Below are 20489 nucleotides of genomic sequence, written 5' to 3'. Positions count from 1 at the left end.
TTAGGATCTAGTCACATATAGTTTGCCATGAATTAAATCTTGCATAATTAATTTAGTTAGTAAGAAAAGTCAATCCGGAAACATAGATAACTCTAAAACCTTAACTACCCTCTTAATATTTTATTCCCAAGCCATTTATTTTACTATTTTAGTTTCTGTACGACTGGACATCCAAATACTATTTCCTGTTTGCCTGACTAAGCCAATTACTCAATCATTGTTGCTTGATCCATCAATCCTCGTGGGATCGACCCTTACTCATGTAAGGTATTACTTGGTATGAACCGGTGCACTTGCCGGTAAGTTTGTGGGTTGTAAAATACCACACCAGTCACGTGTATGCGTCAGTTCACGCGTACACGTCAGGTTACGCATACGTGTGCATGGCAGAAACAGGGTGCAACGCCTACGCATGATCAGAGGAGAAAAAAGGGTATGACTGATAAACCATTATTTTATGATAAATCTTGTGCTTAAATTGAATGATTTTATCAACTTTTCACCTACTTATTCATATGAATTTGCATGGTTTTACAATTCCTTCCTTAGGATATAACATATGAGAAAACATGTTTCCTATGCTTTAAAATAATCAAATTTAGTTATCCTTTATTACCATTCGATGCCGTGATTTCTGTGTTGAGTACTTTCAGGTTTTATAGGGCAGGAATGACTTAGAGGATGGAAAGGAAACATACAAAAATGGAAGGAAAGCACAAATTGGAGTTTTTGGAGAATCTGGCAGCGACGCATCCGCATGGATGACGCGAACGCGTGCTTTGCGAAAATTAGCATCGACGCGAGTGCATGGACGACGCGAACGCGTGACTCGCAAAACACAACTAACGCAGACGCATGACTGACGCAACCGCTTGGAAGAGCAAAACTCCAGATGACGCGACCACGTGACCCACGCAGACGCGTGACGTGCGCGATCTGCAGAATTTGCAAAAGTCGGCCCTAGCGACTTCTGGGCCTTTTTTGGTCCAGATCCAAGCCCAGAGAACACAGATTAAAGAGTTATAAATGGAGGAATCCATCCATTCGAGAGTAGAGACTGGATACATGATACAACATACATTTATACATAGTTTTAGGATTTAGATGTAGCTTTTAGAGAGAGAGGTTCTCTCCTCTCTCTTAGGATTAGGATTAGGACTCCTCTTAAAGGACTTAGGAATATTTTCATCTTCTTCAATTACAGGTTCAATGTTCCTTTTATTTATCTTTTCAATCTAATTTATGAACTTGTCCATGTTAGAATTGATATCTTCATTTAATATAATTTGAGGTATTTCAGACTCATTATTACTTCTTTTATTAATTATTCTCAATTGATGTTTTAAATTATATTTTCTCTTCTTGGCTTTGGTTGATTAATTGGTAACTCTTGAGTTGTCAAACTCATCGTGATTGATAATTGTTATCTTTGCTGATTAATTTAGATTCCTATAACTCTAGTCTTTTCTTGAGGAGTTGACTAGGACTTTAGGTGTTAAATTAATTTGTCCACTTAACTGACCTTCATAGTTAGAGGTTGACTTAGTGGTAGCAGAAATATAATTCTCATCACCATTGATAAGGATAACTAGGACAGGACTTCCAGTTTTCATACTTTGCCAAGAGATTGGCAATCCATTTCTCTTGTTCAAAACCTTTTCAAAACCCAAAAACACTGTTTTCCATAACCAATAGTAAGACATACTTCCCTGCAATTCCTTGAGAAGACGACCCGAGGTTTGAATACTTCGGTTTATAAATTTTATTGGGTTTGTTACTTGTGACAACTAAAACGTTTGTAAGAAAGGATTTTCTGTTGGTTTAGAAGCTATACTTACAACACGATTATATTTGTGAATTTCTTTACCGAGAGGAAATCTGTTCTTCAAAATGGCGCCGTTGCCAGGGAATTGCAAACGTGTGCCTTATTATTGGTTATTGTAAATATTTTTCTCTTACTTGTTTATTTGTTTTGTTTTCCCTTCTTATTTCTGATAGCTACTATGAATTATCACCCTTCTCGCTTTGAGTTTGGTTCTAATTTTGTTGAAAGGAATGGAAGCTATAACAGGACTATGCATCCCGGTCAAGGCAATCAGAGATGGTTGGAGCCAAGAGGATCTGATCAACCCTTTAGGCAATAACACCTTCCTGGATATCTAATGAGCGGATAATTTATACGCTTTTTGGCATTGTTTTTAGGTAGTTTTTAGTAAGATCTAGCTACTTTTAGGGATGTTTTCATTAATTTTTATGCTAAATTCACATTTTTGGACTTTACTATGAGTTTGTGTGTTTTTTATGATTTCAAGAACTTTCTGGCTGAAATTGAGGGACCTGAGCAAAACTCTGATAGAAGGCTGACAAAAGACTGCTGATGCTGTTGGATTCTGACCTCCCTGCACTTGAAATGGATTTTCTGGAGCTACAGAAATTTAAATGGCGCGATCTCAATGGCGTTGGAAAGTAGACATCCAAAGCTTTCCAGCAATATATAATAGTCTATACTTTATTTGAGATTAGACGACGCAAACTGGCGTTCAACGCCAGTTTCATGCTGCATTCTGGAGTCAAACGCCAGAAACACGTCACGAACTAGAGTTGAACGCCAAAAACACGTTACAACTTGGCGTTCAACTCCAAAAGAAGCCTCTGCATGTGTAAAGCTCAAGCTCAGCCCAAGCACACACCAAGTGGGCCCCGGAAGTGGATTTCTGCATCAATTACTTGCTTCTGTAAACACTAGTAGCTAGTCTAGTATAAATAGGACATTTTATTATTGTATTAGACATCCTAGATTGTATTTTTGATCCTGTGATCACGTTTTGGGGGCTGGCCATTCGGCCATGCCTGGACCTTCATCACTTATGTATTTTCAACGGTGGAGTTTCTACACACCATAGATTAAGGGTGTGGAGCTCTACTGTACCTCGAGTTTTAATGCAATTACTACTATTTTCTATTCAATTCAGTTTATTCTTGTTCTAAGATATTCATTGCACTTCAACATGATGAATGTAATGATCCGTGACACTCATTATCATTCTCACCTATGAACGCGTGACTGACAACCACTTCCGTTCTACCTTAGACCGAACGCATATCTCTTGGATTCCTTAATCAGAATCTTCGTGGTATAAGCTAGAATTGATGGCGGCATTCATGAGTATCCGGAAAGTCTAAACCTTGTCCGTGGTATTCCGAATAGGATTCATGGATTGAATGACTATAACGAGCTTCAAACTCGTGATTGTTGGGTGTGATGACAAACGCAAAAGAATCAATGGATTCTATTTCGACATGATCGAGAACCGACAGATGATTAGTCGTGCTGTGATAGAGCATTTGGACCATTTTCACTGAGAGGATGGGATGTAGCCATTGACAACGGTGATGCCCTACATACAGCTTGCCATGGAAAGGAGTAAGAAAGATTGGATGAAGGCAGTAGGAAAGCAGAGATTCAGAAGGAGCACAGCATCTTCATACGCCTATCTGAAATTCCCACCGATGATCTACATAAGTATCTTAATCTTTATTTTATATTTTATTTATTATTATTTGCGAAAACCAATATAACTTTTAATTATCCGCCTAACTGAGATTTACAAGATAACCATAGCTTGCTTCATACCAACAATCTCCGTGGGATCGACCCTTACTCACGTAAGGTTTATTACTTGGACGACTGATAAACCACAATTTTATGGTTTATCTTGTGCTTAATTGAGTGGATTTTATTAACTCTTTACCCACTTATTCATACTATTTGCATGTTTTACAATTCCTTCCTAGAATTTGTTCTATGATTGAAAACATGCTTCTTTGGCTTTTATTTTCTTTTATTTAATCCTCTCTTATTACCATTAGATGCCTTGATATGTGTGTAAGTGATTTCAGGGATTACAGGGCAAGAATGGCTTAGAGGATGGAAAGGAAGCATGCAAAAGTGGAAGGAATACAAGAAGTTGAAGAAACTGCAAAGCTGTCAGCCTGACCCTCTCGCACTAAAATGACCATAACTTGAGCTACAGAGGTCCAAATGACGCGGTTCCACTTGCGTTAGAAAGCTAACATTCGGAGCTTCGATTTGATATGTAATTTGTTATCGTGGCCGTACAGATAGGCGACGCGAACTCGTCATCCACGCGGACACGTCGCATATGCGAAAATCAGTGTGGCAGATTTCGCAAATAGCGAATCCTGGGCTATTTCCGGCCCCGTTTCAAGCTCAGAAAATACAGATTAAAGGCTGCAAAGTGGAGGAATGAAGGGGATACTTCAAATTAGACTCATAATTCACTTTTTAGTTTTAGATGTAGTTTTTAGAGAGAGAGGTTCTCTCCTCTCTCTTAGAATTTAGGATTAGGATTTTTAGAAATTAGGAATTTATCTCATCTTCACATCAGGTTCAATATTTCTTTATTTTGACTTCTCTTCTACTTTGAGATATTTTAATGCTTTTATTTGTATTTGATTTATGTTGCCCAATTGGCTTATGAACTTTTCCATGTTAGATTTCATTGCTTCGAATGTATGTTATTTGAGGTATTCTAGATATTTATGATTTTAATATAGCTTTCTACATTCTTGGCTTTGGTTGATCAATTTGTGACTTTTGGGTTATCAAACTCATTGTTGATTGAAAATTGGAATTATTCAAGAATTGATTCGAGATCCAATAACTCTAACTTTTTCCAAGGAAAGACTGGGACTTGAGGATTCGAATTAATTCATCTACTTAACTTACCTTCATAGTTAGAGGTTAACAAAGTAGGAGAAAACTCTAATTCTCATCACAATTGATAAGGATAACTAGGATAGGACTTCCAGTTCTCATACTTTGCCAAGAGTTTATTTTACAGTTATTATTATTTTATTTTACTTGTCATTCAACTAACCTTTTACCTTAATCCAAAACCCCCAAAACATACCTTTGCATAACCAATAATAAGAACATACTTCCGTGCAGTTCCTTGAGAAGACGACCCGAGGTTTAAATACTCGGTTATCAATTTTAAAGGGGTTTGTTACTTGTGACAACCAAAACGTTTGCATGAAGGGATTTCTATTGGTTTGGAATCTATATCTACAACGCGACTATTTTTATAAAATTCTTTACTAGCAAAAATCCTAACGTCAAAATGGCGCCGTTGCTGGGGAATTGCAAACGTGTGCCTTATTATTGGTTATTGTAAATATTTTTCAAAAAATTTTTTTCCTTTTTTGTTAGTTTTTGTTTTTATTATCTCTCACTACTATGAACTCTCACCCCTTTGGCTATGAGTCTGGCTATAATTATGTTGCAGGAAGAGGAGATTATAATGACAACATGCACCATGGTTGGAACAATCAAAGATGGGAGGAGCCACAAGGATTTGATCAACCCTCATGGCAACAACCACCTCCAATGGACTATCAACAACCATTCTGTGATGCATATCAAGGCAATGGCTATGGTGAGCACTCTTTTGACTATCAACAACCACCACGATACGCCTATGAACCCCCTCCTCAACATAGCTTTGGACCACCATACTCACAAGTCCCTTTTCACCATTCACTTCCATATGACCCTAACCCTCAACCACCATAACAACCACCTTATGAGCCATATGAATCATATATAGAACCACCCCGATTCCAACCCAATTACTCCAAAGAACCACCACCTCAATATTTGCCATCTCCATATCCATCAATCCAAGAGTCTTATGGTCCTACTTATGATACCCAAGCGGAACAAGAATCAAAGGATCGTCTCAAGGAAACAATGGAAAATTTTCATGCAACCCTTCACCAATTAAATCAAGCGATAAGTCAATTAGCTTCTCGACGTTCGGACACTCAAGGAACCCCCATGGCTTCATGTGGACAATCTAATGAAAAACGTTTGCACGAAGGGATTTCTGTTAGTTTAGAATCTATATCTACAACGCGACTATTTTTATAAAATTCTTTACTATCAAAAATCCTAACGTCAAAATTGCGCCGTTGCTGGGGAAGGAGATACTAGAAACTCCAGTGGACAGTACGGAACATGACTTTGTACTGGAACAAGTGGAGGAAGCTATAATAGTTGCAGAGGAAGAAGTGTTTGAAGATTTAGGAGGTGTAGAACCTCCATGGGAAAGTCCAGTCACAGAACCCCCTTCCAAGACGTTTGAAATTGATGCTGAGGAGGGTGTACAACCTCCAAGGCATATCACAGTTGAAGACTTGGAAGAGGTTGATCAAGAGATGGAGATTCAAGAAGAAGAAGCACAACCTCCCATGCCCTTGGAAAGCAAGGAAGAGGAGATTGAATTGGAAGAAAGCTACCAAGAGGAAGAGGTTGAAATTGAAGAAGCTTGCAAAGAGGTGGTAATTATCAGAGAAGAGCACAAGGGAGTGGAGCTTGCAATTTCATTAAAAATACCTCCCCCTAAGTTGCCATCATCCTTCACAACATTCAAGTGGGTAAAATTCATATCCCTTAGCTTTCTAATTCCACTTGAATATGGGCTACTGGAGACGGATGGTCAACTTAGAGCTCTTTGTGACATTAAGAGTAAGCAAAAGATGGCCAGTGGTAAGAATTGTCCTGCAAAGTACATTATGGTTGGAAGCTTTAAGTTTAAACGCAATGGTTGGTATAGAGCTCAATTGAATGGGTCTAGGAAGTTGTTTGGACGCTTCAGTGAGAATTCTAAAGCTGAACCACCCGAATGGAATCCTAATAATTAACTTGAAGATGGGTGTCGAAATAAGATTTGGGATCCCGAAGGATATTGGATTTGCAAACATTGGTGGAGATTCCTGGATCAGTACAAGCATAAGCCACCATGACAAGGAGCTCGCCAAATGTCCAACTTAAGGACTTTAACTAAAAGTGTTAGGTGGGAGACAACCCACCATGGTATGATCGCTCTTTTTCAATTTTATTTCGTGTTGTTTATTTATTTTATTTTATTTTATTTTCATTGAACCTGGAAGTTTTCATAGCATCTACATTAACACTGCATATTGCATACTGCATAATTGCATAATAAAAAAAAGGGAAAACACGCACGCGACGCGGCAGTGTCGCTGACGCGTCCGCGTCACTAGTGCGTTGGGAAGAAAAGAATTGAACAGAGAGTCACGCGAGAGCGTGGCTAGAGGCGCGCCATTAGCATAATTTGACCCCACGCGACCGCGTCGCTCACGCGACCGCGTCATGTGGAACTTTGGCCTCCCACGCGACCGCGTCACCCTCGCGGCCGCGTGCCATGAAAATCGACGTCAAAAAGGTGCATGGCTGAAAGTTGTGCTGGAATTGGGCTGGACTCATGCTAGAAGCCCAAGCCCTCCCACGCGGCCGCGTCGTCTTTCAAAAATGGCCATCCACGCGATCGCGTCACCCACGCAACCGCGTCACCCAGATTTTTGGCAAAATGCAATTCAAACAGAGAGTTGTGCGAATGCGAGGCTGCACTCGCGCCACTAGCACAAATCAAGTGACGCGATCGTATGACCCACGCGTCCGCGCCGCCTGACCTTATTGCGCACCACGCGGCCGCGTCATCCACGCGACTGCGTCGCCAGCGTCGCACACCTTAACCTAATATGCCAAAATATTTTATCTTTTCTTCCCCAATCCTAATTTTTCCTCCCTCCTTTCTTACTTACTTCTTCTTCCCTTATTTCCCTTCTCATTCTTCTTATCTTTCATTTTCTTTTACTTAATTGCATACTTTCATTCATTGCATTATTTTCATTGGTGTTGGAATTTTATTTGGGTCATTGTTTTTCTATATTTTTGTGGATTATTTGACAATTATATATTACATTTTAAAGAGTTGCTTGCATGTTCAATTTAATACTTTCAAATAGCTTATTTACCATGCATGCTATGTGTTTGTGAAAACGCCCGTATGACATTGTGCACTATTTTTAAGATTTCTTTTAATCTACTACTATAAATGCTTGCTTTTCACTAAACCCTTTTTATATTTTATTAATTAAATATAATTGTTATTACAAACATGTTGTTAGTTTGAAAGACTTGGTAACCTAACTTGGACATTGAATGCTTGATCTATGCTTCTCATGCCTTTGCCAGCATGCCAATAAACATCTCGCATTTAACTGTCATCACATGCACTTACTATATTTCTATTGATGACTTTTCACATGTAGTCATGACAATGTGTTAACATCATTCTTCTTTACTGTGCATTGATTACCACCTTTCCCGCTCTCTTCCTTGCTGGATCCCCTAGCTTTACTTGTTACTTTCTTTTTCCCTTTTCAGGATGGCCACCAAGAAGGGTACAGAGAAAGCTACTCCCAAACCACCGGCAAGGAAAGGAACAAAGAGAGCACCAGTTGAGGAACCACAACCCCCATCTACCTGCACATCTCAGCATTCACCGAGGACGGTGCAATCTTTAAGTGTGGGGAGGTCGATACCGATCTCCGCAGGTTAGTTAATCCCTTCTTAACACCAATGTTAATTTGTTAATTGTTGCATTTGCATGTTTGTTTGATTTTGTGCATTTAGTTACTACTTGGTTGAAGTAATATTTTCTTTTTCAAGAAATTTCTATAGTATTTCACTAATTTAAATTGAAAATTTTTGTTAAATTTGTTTGAAGTTTTATTTGGAACATAGGTAAAAGCTAGAACACACAACCTGTAAGATTTGAGCTTAATTGTATGGTTATATTATTTAACCATAATATTTTATTCTTGTGTGTTTTCTTCTCTATGATTACAAATCTTTGCTTTGTTCCATTTTATATGTCCATTATTTAGTATATTTACATGCTTGCATATGACTGAGGCCATTGTTTGATTCTAGCTCACCATTTCCAAATTAGCCTACCTTTTACATCACCCTTGTTAGCCCCCTTGAGCTTTTAATCCCCTCTTGTTTTATAACCACATTACTAGCCTTAAGCAGAAAAACAAAATAAAAATCCCAAGTTGAATCCTTGGTTAGCTTAAGATAGAAATTGTGTATTGTTTAAGTGTGGGAAACCTTATGGGAACATGGATGATAAAAACAAAGGTAGAAAGTTAAAAAGAATAAAGACATTTCAAAATAAAAGTTTTGGGAAGCATGCTCATGTGAAATCAAAATAATTAAATTACCATGTGCATTGAAAAAAAAAAATATTAAGTAATTAAATAAGGGGATACAAAAAAAAAGAAAAGAGAAGAAAAATAATATTACCCCAAATGCAAAATAAAAAGGATCAATGCACATGGGACAAAATTCAAAATAAGTTTGATACATGAGCTTGTAATACAAAAGTGAGAAAAATTTGGGTAGTTAGGTAAAGTATTCTAAAATTGTATAAAGTATGTATATTTTAGATGAGATCTTAGACTAATCAAGGATTCACTTTATAAAGCTCACTTGGCCATACATGTATCCTTACCTTTACCTCAGCCCCATTACAACCCTAAAAAGACCTCATGATGTTTGCATTGGTATGCTAAATATTTGTTGATTGGTTAGATGAAGAACAAGGTTTAAGAAGCATGACTAGGGAAGAGTAAAGTGATTGACCCTAGACACTTGAGAGATTAGAGTGATATACACTTCCTGTGAGGGTTCAATGCTTGATTCTATGTTCCTTGCTTTCATGAGCTATCTTCTTACAAGTTTACTTGTCTTTATTTTATATGATTTGAATAAGTGAAATCTGATTTATGTTTGTCTTGGAGAACTTATTTATTTTTAACCAAGTAGGTAGAAATATTTTTGCATGTATTTGCATTCATATAGATAGGTTGCATTTCAAACATCCTACCATTCCTCTTCATCTTTATAGTTTCTCTTGAGCTTAGCACGAGGACATGCTATTGTTTAAGTGTGGGGAGGTTGATAAACCACTATTTTATGGTTTATCTTGTGCTTAATTGAGTGGATTTTATCAACTCTTTACCCACTTATTCATACTATTTGCATGTTTTACAATTCCTTCCCAGAATTTGTTCTATGATTGAAAATATGCTTCTTTGGCTTTTAATTTCTTTTATTTAATCCTCTCTTATTACCATTATATGCCTTGATATGTGTGTTAAGTGATTTCAGGGATTACAGGACAAGAATGGCTTAGAGGATGGAAAGAAAGCATGCAAAAGTGGAAGGAATACAAGAAGTTGAAGAAACTGCAAAGCTGTCAGCCTGACCCTCTCGCACTAAAATGACCATAACTTGAGCTACAGAGGTCCAAATGATGCGGTTCCACTTGCGTTGGAAAGCTAACATTCGGAGCTTCGATTTGATATGTAATTTGTTATCGTGGCCGTACAGATAGGCGACGCGAACTCGTCATCCACGCGGACGCGTCGCATATGCGAAAATCAGTGTGGCAGATTTCGCAAATAGCGAATCCTGGGCTATTTCCGGCCCCGTTTCAAGCTCAGAAAATACAGATTAAAGGCTGCAAAGTGGAGGAATGAAGGGGATACTTCAAATTAGACTCATAATTCACTTTTTAGTTTTAGATGTAGTTTTTAGAGAGAGAGGTTCTCTCCTCTCTCTTAGAATTTAAGATTAGGATTTTTAGAAATTAGGAATTTATCTCATCTTCACATCAGGTTCAATATTTCTTTATTTTGACTTCTCTTCTACTTTGAGATATTTTAATGCTTTTATTTGTATTTGATTTATGTTGCCCAATTGGCTTATGAACTTTTCCATGTTAGATTTCATTGCTTCGAATGTATGTTATTTGAGGTATTCCAGATATTTATGATTTTAATTTAGCTTTCTACATTCTTGGCTTTGGTTGATTAATTGGTGACTCTTGGGTTATCAAACTCATTGTTGATTGAAAATTGGAATTCTTCAAGAATTGATTCGAGATCCAATAACTCTAACTTTTCCCAAGGAAAGAATGGGACTTGAGGATTCGAATTAATTCATCTACTTAACTTACCTTCATAGTTAGAGGTTAACAAAGTAGGAGAAAACTCCAATTCTCATCACAATTGATAAGGATAACTAAGATAGGACTTCCAGTTCTCATACTTTGCCAAGAGTTTATTTTATAGTTATTATTATTTTATTTTACTTGTCATTCAACTAACCTTTTACCTTAATCCAAAACCCCAAAACATACCTTTGCATAACCAATAATACGAACATACTTCCCTGTAGCTCCTTGAGAAGACGACCCGAGGTTTAAATACTCGGTTATCAATTTTAAAGGGGTTTGTTACTTGTGACAACCAAAATATTTGCACGAAGGGATTTCTGTTGGTTTAGAATCTATATCTACAATGCGACTATTTTTATAAAATTCTTTACTAGCAAAAATCCTAACGTCAACGACCCAGTGCACTTGCTGGTTAGTTGTGCGAAGTTGTGAAGTTATGTTTAGACCATGGTATCATGCACTAAGTTTTTGGCGCCATTACCAGGGAGAGAACAAACATGAATGCCATTATCAGAAATCACAATTTTGCCTATCAATATCATAGACAAGAACCATTCTACAATGCATGCCAAGCTGATAGATATGGTGGACCCCCTTGTAGCTACCAACAAGCCCTACCCTATGCTCAGAGACCATCCTCTCAACATAGCTTCGAACCACCACACTCACAAGCTTCTTTTTGCCATTCGCCACCGTATGATCCTTATCTGCCCAATGCCAATCCAATTACTCCCAAGAACCACCACTCCCCTATGCACCATGTCCATACCCATCAAGCCAAGAATCACAGGTTCGCTTCGAAGAATCAGTAGACCAATTTCATGCAACCCTTCATCAACTGGAGCAAGCAATAAATCAATTATCTTCCAGACGTTCGGACACTCAAGGAACTCCCATGGCTTCATGTGGAGAATCTAACGAAGAACATAGCATGAAGGAGACACTAGACACTCCAATGAACAGTATAGAACATAACTTCGTACTAGAACAAGTAGAGGAAGCTGTCATTATAGAAGAAGAAGAACTGGTTTAAGATTTAGGAGATGCCGAACCTCCACGGGAATCCAGAGTTGTGGAGAATTCCGTCAAGGACGTTATAATTGATGCTAAGGAGGATAGTGCACAACCCCCGAAGCAGGTATCCTATGAAGAACTGGACAGAATAACCCAAGACGCATGTTTCCTTGATCATGATAATCAAGAGTCAAGTTCTCCTGGTAATGAACTTGCATCCGCAAGTGAATTCTTTGAGATAGAAGAATCTTCCCCAAGTGAATACGAAGATGAGGCAGAGGTAGACTTTTTTCAACTTCCCAATTATGACTCAAGTGATAAAGAAGATATCAATGACTTTGATCAAGACATGGTTGAAATGGAAGAAATTTGCAAAGAAGTGGAGGAATTCACTGAAGACCACAAGGGAGTAGAGCTTGCAGAACCACTGGGTAAAATCCTTAACTTTCATCTTTACTTTTCCACTTGAATTTGGTTTACTTGAAACAGATGGCCAGCTTAGAGCTCTCTGCGGCTTCAAGAGCAAAAGGGAAATGACTCGCACTCAGAGTTGGTATGCAAGATTCAATAAGGTTTCACACTTCATATTGAGGTGCAAAGATTGGTGTCAAGCTCCATTGAAAAGATCTCAAAAGCTGTTTGGTCAATGCAGTGAGAACTCAGATTGCTCATCACCCGGCTGGAAAAATGCAAATCAAGATGGAAACGGGTGTAAAAGCAAAGTTTGGGATCCTGGAATCTATTCTGACATCCAACACCCCGGGAGCCTGGAAACCTATTTAAAACTGCTCAAAGGCTTTACATGCCTTGTTTGGGACCCCGGAGGATGCTGGCATTCCAAACACTGGTGGAGATTTCTGGATGAATTCAAGCACAAGCCACCATAACAGAAAAGCTCATCATACATCCAACTTAAGGACTTTAACTAAAAGTGCTAGGTGGGAGACAACCCACCATGGTATGATCATTCCCTCTCCATTTTACTCTGTTTTTGAATTTTGATTGAACCTGGAATTTTCGCATGACATTCATTGCATTTTTCATTCTGCATACTGCATAAAAAAAATCAAAATCACCCCACGCGAGCGCGCAGGCCACGCGTGGGCGTGGAATGGAAATCGGTGTAAGGATCCAACGCCCAGAAAGTTGGGCTGGAATCATGCAGCTGTTGTGTGTTTAGCATAAAATGGCCCACGTTTAGCTGTCGTGAGCGATGCGTTCGTGTCGCGTGGATTCTATGGCCCCTAAATCGAAACAGAGAGTTGTGCCAAAATGACGCTGGAACTGTGCGTCTAGCACAAATTCCAGCGACGCGTTCGCTGCTTCACGCGTCTGCGTCACCCATCTTTCCCCCTATCACGCGATCGCGTACCCCACGCGTTTGCGTGGATCTGTGATCACTAACCCCAAACCACGCGAACCCTAACCCATCGCGCCCCAAACCCCAGCCACCCCCTCTCCTTCCTCCCTCTACAACTTCCCCTCCCCCAGCCACCACCAACCACCACCCCAGCCGCCCAGACCACCGCGCCACCACCGCAACACCTCATCTCTCTCTCTTCTCTTCTTCTTCTCCTCCCTTCCCTCTCAACCACCTCCTCCACCACTGCCCCTACCTGCGACCACAAACCACCACGCCGCCACCTCCGCCACCGAGCATCCCTTCCAGCGCTGCCACCCATAACAACCCCAAACACTCGCCCACCTTTTTTCCCCTCCTTCCCTTCCATTACCCTAGCCTGCCCCTGCTCCACTGCTGTGCCGCCATGCTCCCTCCCAACGCCATCGCAACACCACCACCTTCCGTTTGCCCTATCCCTTGGTCATACACATACCAGGTTCCGCCGTCCACCAATTTCTTTATTATTCCTAGTCAGTTGCATATTTATCTGAATTTGTTCAATTTAGGATAATTAGAGATGCATGTTCGTAGTGGATTCTAGGTGGTTAGGTAGCTAGGATGTGGTTAGTGGATTTAGGCCTGATAATTGCGCCGTTCTTGTTACCTATTTATCTATTTCGCAATTTTGACCTAGCTGTGATATTAAGTCTGTTCATATAGTGTTCTTCCTATTGCATGCTGCTGTTACACTGTATTTCATGTTCATATTATTATGTCTCTTTGCAGCATTATTTAAATTTTATATGAACTAACTTATCCTGCTATGTATTTGCCGGGAACATCCAATTTTAGCTGGAATGCTGCCCAATTTTCTGCAAATTATTTCACTTTTTATTCCATTCATGTAGTGGTTTTGACAATCTTAATTTTCGCACTACTCAGCTACACCCAAACCAATTCATGAATGCCTGGGCTAGCATTCTTATTCTATTTGATTCCCTGGTTAATACTTTGCATCATTGACGATTTCATTCTCCTTTTTCACTTCCTCAATCTATATGAATTATTATCAATTAACTGCAAACCTTGCTTGAATATGAGTTGCTTATTCTTACAATTTGTGGATTTCTTGTTAACTAGGAAACCAATCATCGTGCCACTTACTCTAACCCTCTTTTTACTAACTCACTGCTTTCACTTTCTAACTTCCTTTTTCACTTAATTTTCTGCCTTCTCTTTTTACCTGCCTACTTTCACTTTTAACTCAGGGCATGATCACTGTTTTTTTTTTCTTATTAACATGAATTCCACTTATCATGTATTTTGGATTGTCATTTTTTTTTAGACTTTTTCAATTGAGCACAATCCTGAATGCACTTTATTTGACTCAATTCATGCTTCTCTTGCTCTTTTGCCACTCTGTGCTTATATTGCTATTATCCTATCTGGCTACTTGTTTTCCTACTTTTATTCTTCAATTATATCCTGAAATTTCTGCTTTTCAGGATGTCTGACCCTCATAGCAAAGGAAAGGGCAAAGCAACCACTAGCAAAAGGAAAAGAGACGAATCCTCTGTATCCATCCTTGGCATCTTACATGATGAGTCCTGCCGGGAGAAGAACTTTACCCCGCAGGAAAAAGCTGATCAGTTGGTACCTGCGGCTGACCCAGTAAAATTTGCAAATAAATACTGTGAGCTGAAGTACCCAGTTTTTGCCACATCCAGGAACCTGTACCTGGAAAGGACACTCAAAACTCCAGAGGAACTCAGGTAGTACACTTCAGATCAAATCAAACAGAGAGGCTAGTTCTTCCTGGAGAGAAACTTGACTGAGATCAACTCATCCTAGGTCAGAGACTTCTACTGTAACTACCTTTTATCATCCCTGGATGCAGTACAGCTCAGAGGCAAGCAAGTTCTGGTTATTGAGGAAGCAATTGAAGACATTCACCAGCTCCCACCTAAATCAGATCAGCCAGACGGTTACCAGAAAGCTGAAGAGGATATGAGATTCTTGAGGTTTGATTGGGATGCAGTAAAACGGGATATCACTCTTGATCCTACTGTTCTATGGGTCATAGGAAAGAGCACAGTGGTACCCAAGGGAATCAGGCTAATATATCTGAATGATGAGGCTCGGCTATGGCAACAGATTCTGAGTAACTACGTGATGCCGAGCACTCATGAGACGGAGGTGCCAACTGCTATGATTACCCTCATCTGGCGTGTGATGATGGGTAAGGACTTATATCTACCCCGCTTCATCCGGCATTACATGACCAGAGTCCATGTCAGAGGCACCCTCCCTTTTCCATTCCTGATCACTCAGTTGGGTCGCCGAGCTGAGGTACCGTGGGAGGTTGCTGATGAAAAGCCACCCGCCGCAGACTGCAGAAAGATCATCCCTCATAGTCGGAAGTTTCAGGCTTTAGGCTACCGACCTCCATTTCTCACTGACTATACTGAGGCAGCTACATCTTCAGCTGCTCCTTTTGCTTCCACTGCCCCAGCACCATCCACTGTACCCCCACCTGCTCCTGAGCCCGTCTATCTCCTGGTGCACCGACTCTTTGACCACTTAGACTAGATGGAGTGCCACCACCAGTAGCACTTTGAGAGATCCGAATGTCGCAATAGGCGATATTATGAGATATCTGAGTGTCGCCACAAGCGACGCTATGAGCACCTCAAGCTGATGATCCGATCTGGTGGCGACATTCTGATAAACCCCATTTTTAGGGTTTATCCGGTATTGATTTCGAGGCTTTTATTAATGATTCTACACACTTTTCATATGAAAATACACGACTTTGTGTCCCTTTTTCAATTTTGCCTCATGGATGAAAACATGCTTCTTTTGCACTAAATTAGATATATTTCTAATCATCCTCTAGTGCCATTCGATGCCGTGACCCGTGTGTTAAGTGGTTTCAGAGTTTGTAGGGCAAGGATGACTTAGAGAAGAGAATGGAAGCATGTACAAAGAAAAGGAGCATGGGAAATTAAGCTTTGGAAACTTCAGCATCGATGCGTGCGCACACATGGCGCGTCCGCGCACCACCAAAGCCAAAGCTAGGAGCCAAGCTACGAGCCGGCGCGTGTAGCGGCTAAGTCATGAGCCTCATGGACGCGTCTGCGTAGATTGCGCCTACGCGTGGATTGCAATTTCTCCATGGGCGCGTGCTGTGCGCGTACGCACCGGTGGTCACACATGATTTTTTAAGAGAGCACGTGACCAGAGCGTGGAGACAGTTAGAGACCCTATCTTGGGGAAGTGCTTTGGTGGGAAAAGCTTAAAAAGGTAAAGGATTGAAGGGTTAAGGGACTTTTAGCTCATTTTAGATGTTCTTAGATATTTTTCTTAGAGTTGATTACATTTTGGGTAGAGAGAGAGACTCCAACCTCTCTCTAGGATTTCATTCTCCACATTCTCCACTACAATTCTCCTTTGATTTTTCTTGGTGAGATCCATTGTAATACACTTTTATTTTGATGTAATTAGTAGATCTACTCTTCTCATATTCTCAATTAGTGTTCTTTGATCCTCTCACTTTGGATCTACCTTTGCCTTTGTTACTTGGAATCGGAACTAATGAATTGAGGTACTTTCATACCCATTACTTGTAATTGTTTAATTCTAGATAATTGTGTGATTTAGATCTCTTCATTTCAATTCTTCATTCCAATTTCTTAATGCCTCTTATGAATGCTCCTCATATGTTTGATAAAATACCAACACTAGTTATGGAGTAAAAGTTTCTCACTTGGCTTAGGGTTTGGACCATTAGGAAAAGTTGAATAGTGGATGTCCATTGTTGATTGAGAATTAAAGATTGCTAATTGGCTTGGAATGCACTAAAGCTAGATTCCCTTAGGGTGAAGCTAGGACTTGTGGCTCAAGCTAGTCACTTTCACTTGACTCTCATCTACACTTAGAGGTCAACTAAGAGGAGCAAGACTTAATTGTCATCATCATTGAAGGAAACTATAGTGATAGAATTTCTAATGCTCACCCTAGGCCAAGTCCTTTAATATTGATTGCTTATCATCTAACCATTGTTAGCTTGAATTAGTGCACCGACCTTCAACAATTACAACAAAAGCTTCAAATCAATAACATGCATTCTCTAGCAATTCCAAGGGAGGACGACTCGGGAGATTAATACTCTCGATTGTAGATTGTAGAATTGTTTGATGCGAGGTTTGAGTGTCGATTAGACTATACTCACGATTGTATTCACCATTGAATTCTATATCGACATACAAAATTTCGATTATCAAAATGGTGCCGTTGCCGGGGACTTGCTTATGTGTGCCATGTTATTGATTAGTGTAAATATGTGTATATGTACATAGTTGCATTTTTTTTAATTCTTAGTTTGATTGACCAATCCCACTTATTACCATGAGCTTTACTTCTCCTTCATTGCATGACGCGTTGGTGGACGAAATTGTGATCAACAATATTGGCTCTTTGGTATGTGCACAAAAACTATTGTGAGAGAAATCATTATTATGGCACTGGTTGAATTCACAACTCCGTTCAACTAACCAGCAAGTGTACTGGGTCGTCCAAGTAATAAACCTTACGCGAGTAAGGGTCGATCCCACAGAGATTGTTGGTATGAAGCAAGCTATGGTCACCTTGTAAATCTCAGTTAGGCAGATTAAATATTGTTTATGGTTTCGAAAATAGAAATAATAAAATAGAAATAATAAAAGGGATAGAATACTTATGCAGATTCATTGGTGGGAATTTCAGATAAGCGAATGGAGATACTGTATGGCTCAAGAACGCCTGCTCTCCTACTGCTTCAACTCAATCTTTCTTACTCCTTTCCATGGCAAGCTGTATATAGGGGTTCACCATCAGCGGTGGCTACTTTCAATCCTCTCGGGAAAATGGTCCTCTGCGGCTGTCACTCGCATGGCTAATCGTCTGGAGGCATCACCCATGGTTGATGGCTACATCCCATCCTCGCAGTGAAAACTACGCTCACGCACTCTGTCACAGCACGGCTAATCACTGGTTGGTTCCCGCTCCTACTGGAATAGAATCCCTTGATTCTTTTGCGTCTGTCACTAACGCCCAGCACTTGCGAGTCTGAAGCACGTCACAGTCATTCATTACCGGAATCCTACTCGGAATACCACAGACAAGGTTAGACTTTCCGGATTCCCAGGATCCTACTCGGAATACCACAGACAAGGTGAGACTTTCCGGATCCTCATAAATGCCGCCATCTATCTAGCTTATACCACGAAGATTCTGTTGGGGAATCTAAGAGATACACATTCAAGCTCGGTTGCATGTAGAACGGAAGTGGTTGTCAATCACGCGCGTTCATAAATGAGAATGATAATGAGGGTTATCTAATCATCACATTCATCATGTTCTTGGGTACGAATGAATATCTTGGAATAAGAATAAGAGAGATTTGAATAAAAGAAAATAGAACTGCATTAATACTTGAGGTACAGCAGAGCTCCACACCCTTAATCTATGGTGTGCAGAAACTCCACCGTTGAAAATACATAAGTAAAAGGTTCAGGCATGGCCGAATGGCCAGCCCCCATGTTCTAAGAACTATGCGTTCCAAGATCTGATCCTAAGATCTAAAGTGATCAAAAGATGTCAAAATACATTAGTTAAATGTTCTATTTATAATAAACTAGCTCCTAGGGTTTACATGAGTAAGTAATTGATGCATAAATCCACTTCCGGGGCCCACTTGGTGTATGCTTGGGCTGAGCTTGATCAATCCACGAGCTGAGGCTTCTCTTGGAGTTGAACTCCGAGTTATGACGTGTTTTGGGCGTTCAACTCCGGATCATGACGTTTTTCTGGCGTTTAACTCCAGACAGCAGCATGAACTTGGCGTTCAACGCCAAGTTACGTCGTCAATTTCCGAATAAAGTATGGACTATTATATATTTCTGGAAAGCTCTGGATATCTACTTTCCAACGCCGTTGAGAGCGCGCCATTTGGAGTTCTGTAGCTCCAGAAAATCCATTTCGAGTGCAGGGAGGTCAGATTCCAACAGCATCAGCAGTCCTTTTGTCAGCCTTTTTCAGAGTTTTGCTCAAGTCCCTCAATTTCAGTCAGAAATTACCTGAAATCACAGAAAAACACACAAACTCATAGTAAAGTCCAGAAATGTGAATTTAACATAAAAACTAATGAAAACATCCCTAAAAGTAGCTTGATCTTACTAAAAACTTCCTAAAAACAATGCCAAAAAGCGTATAAATTATCCGCTCATCACAACACCAAACTTAAATTGTTGCTTGTCCCCAAGCAACTGAAAATCAAACAGGATAAAAGAAGAGAATATACTATAAATTCCAGAATATCAATGAATATTAATTATAATTAGATGAGCGGGACTTGTAGCTTTTTGCTTCTGAACAGTTTTGGCATCTCACTTTTTCCTTTGAAGTTTAGAATGATTGGCTTCTCTAGGAACTTAGAATTTCAGATAGTGTTATTGACTTTCCTAGTTAAGCATGTTGATTCTTGAACACAGCTACTTATGAGTCTTAGCCGTGGCCCTAAGCATGTTGTTTTCCAGTATTACCACCGGATACATAAATGCCACAAACACATAACTGGGTGAACCTTTTCAGATTGTGACTTAGCTTTGCTAAAGTCCCCAGTTAGTGGTGTCCAGAGCTCTTAAGCACACTCTTTTGCCTTGGATCACGACTTTAACCACTTAGTCTCAAGCTTTTTGCTTGGACCTTCATGACACAAGCACATGGTTAGGGACAGCTTGGTTAGCCGCTTAGGCCTGGATTTTATTTCCTTGGGCCCTCCTATCCATTGATGCTCAAAGCCTTGGATCCTTTTTTACCCTTGCCTTTTGGTTTTAAGGGCTATTGGCTTTTTCTATTGCTCCTTCTTTTTCTATATTCTCTTTTTTTTTTTCGAATGCTTCTTCTTTTTCACTGCTTTTTCTTGCTTCAAGAATCAATTTCATGATTTTTCAGATCATCAATAACATTTCTCTTTGTTCATCATTCTTTCAAGAGCCAACAATTTTAACATTCATAAACAACAAGATCAAAAGACATATGCACTGTTCAAGCATTCATTCAGAAAACAAAAAGTATTGTCACCACATCAATATAATTAAACTAAATTCAAGAGCTATTTTCGAAATTTATGTACTTCTTGTTCTTTTGAATTAAAACATTTTTCTTTTAAGAGAGGT

The sequence above is a fragment of the Arachis stenosperma genome, chromosome 10, assembly GCF_014773155.1.
Source record: "Arachis stenosperma cultivar V10309 chromosome 10, arast.V10309.gnm1.PFL2, whole genome shotgun sequence".
NCBI lineage: Eukaryota > Viridiplantae > Streptophyta > Magnoliopsida > Fabales > Fabaceae > Arachis > Arachis stenosperma.
Note: the sequence above shows the minus strand (reverse complement) of the source record.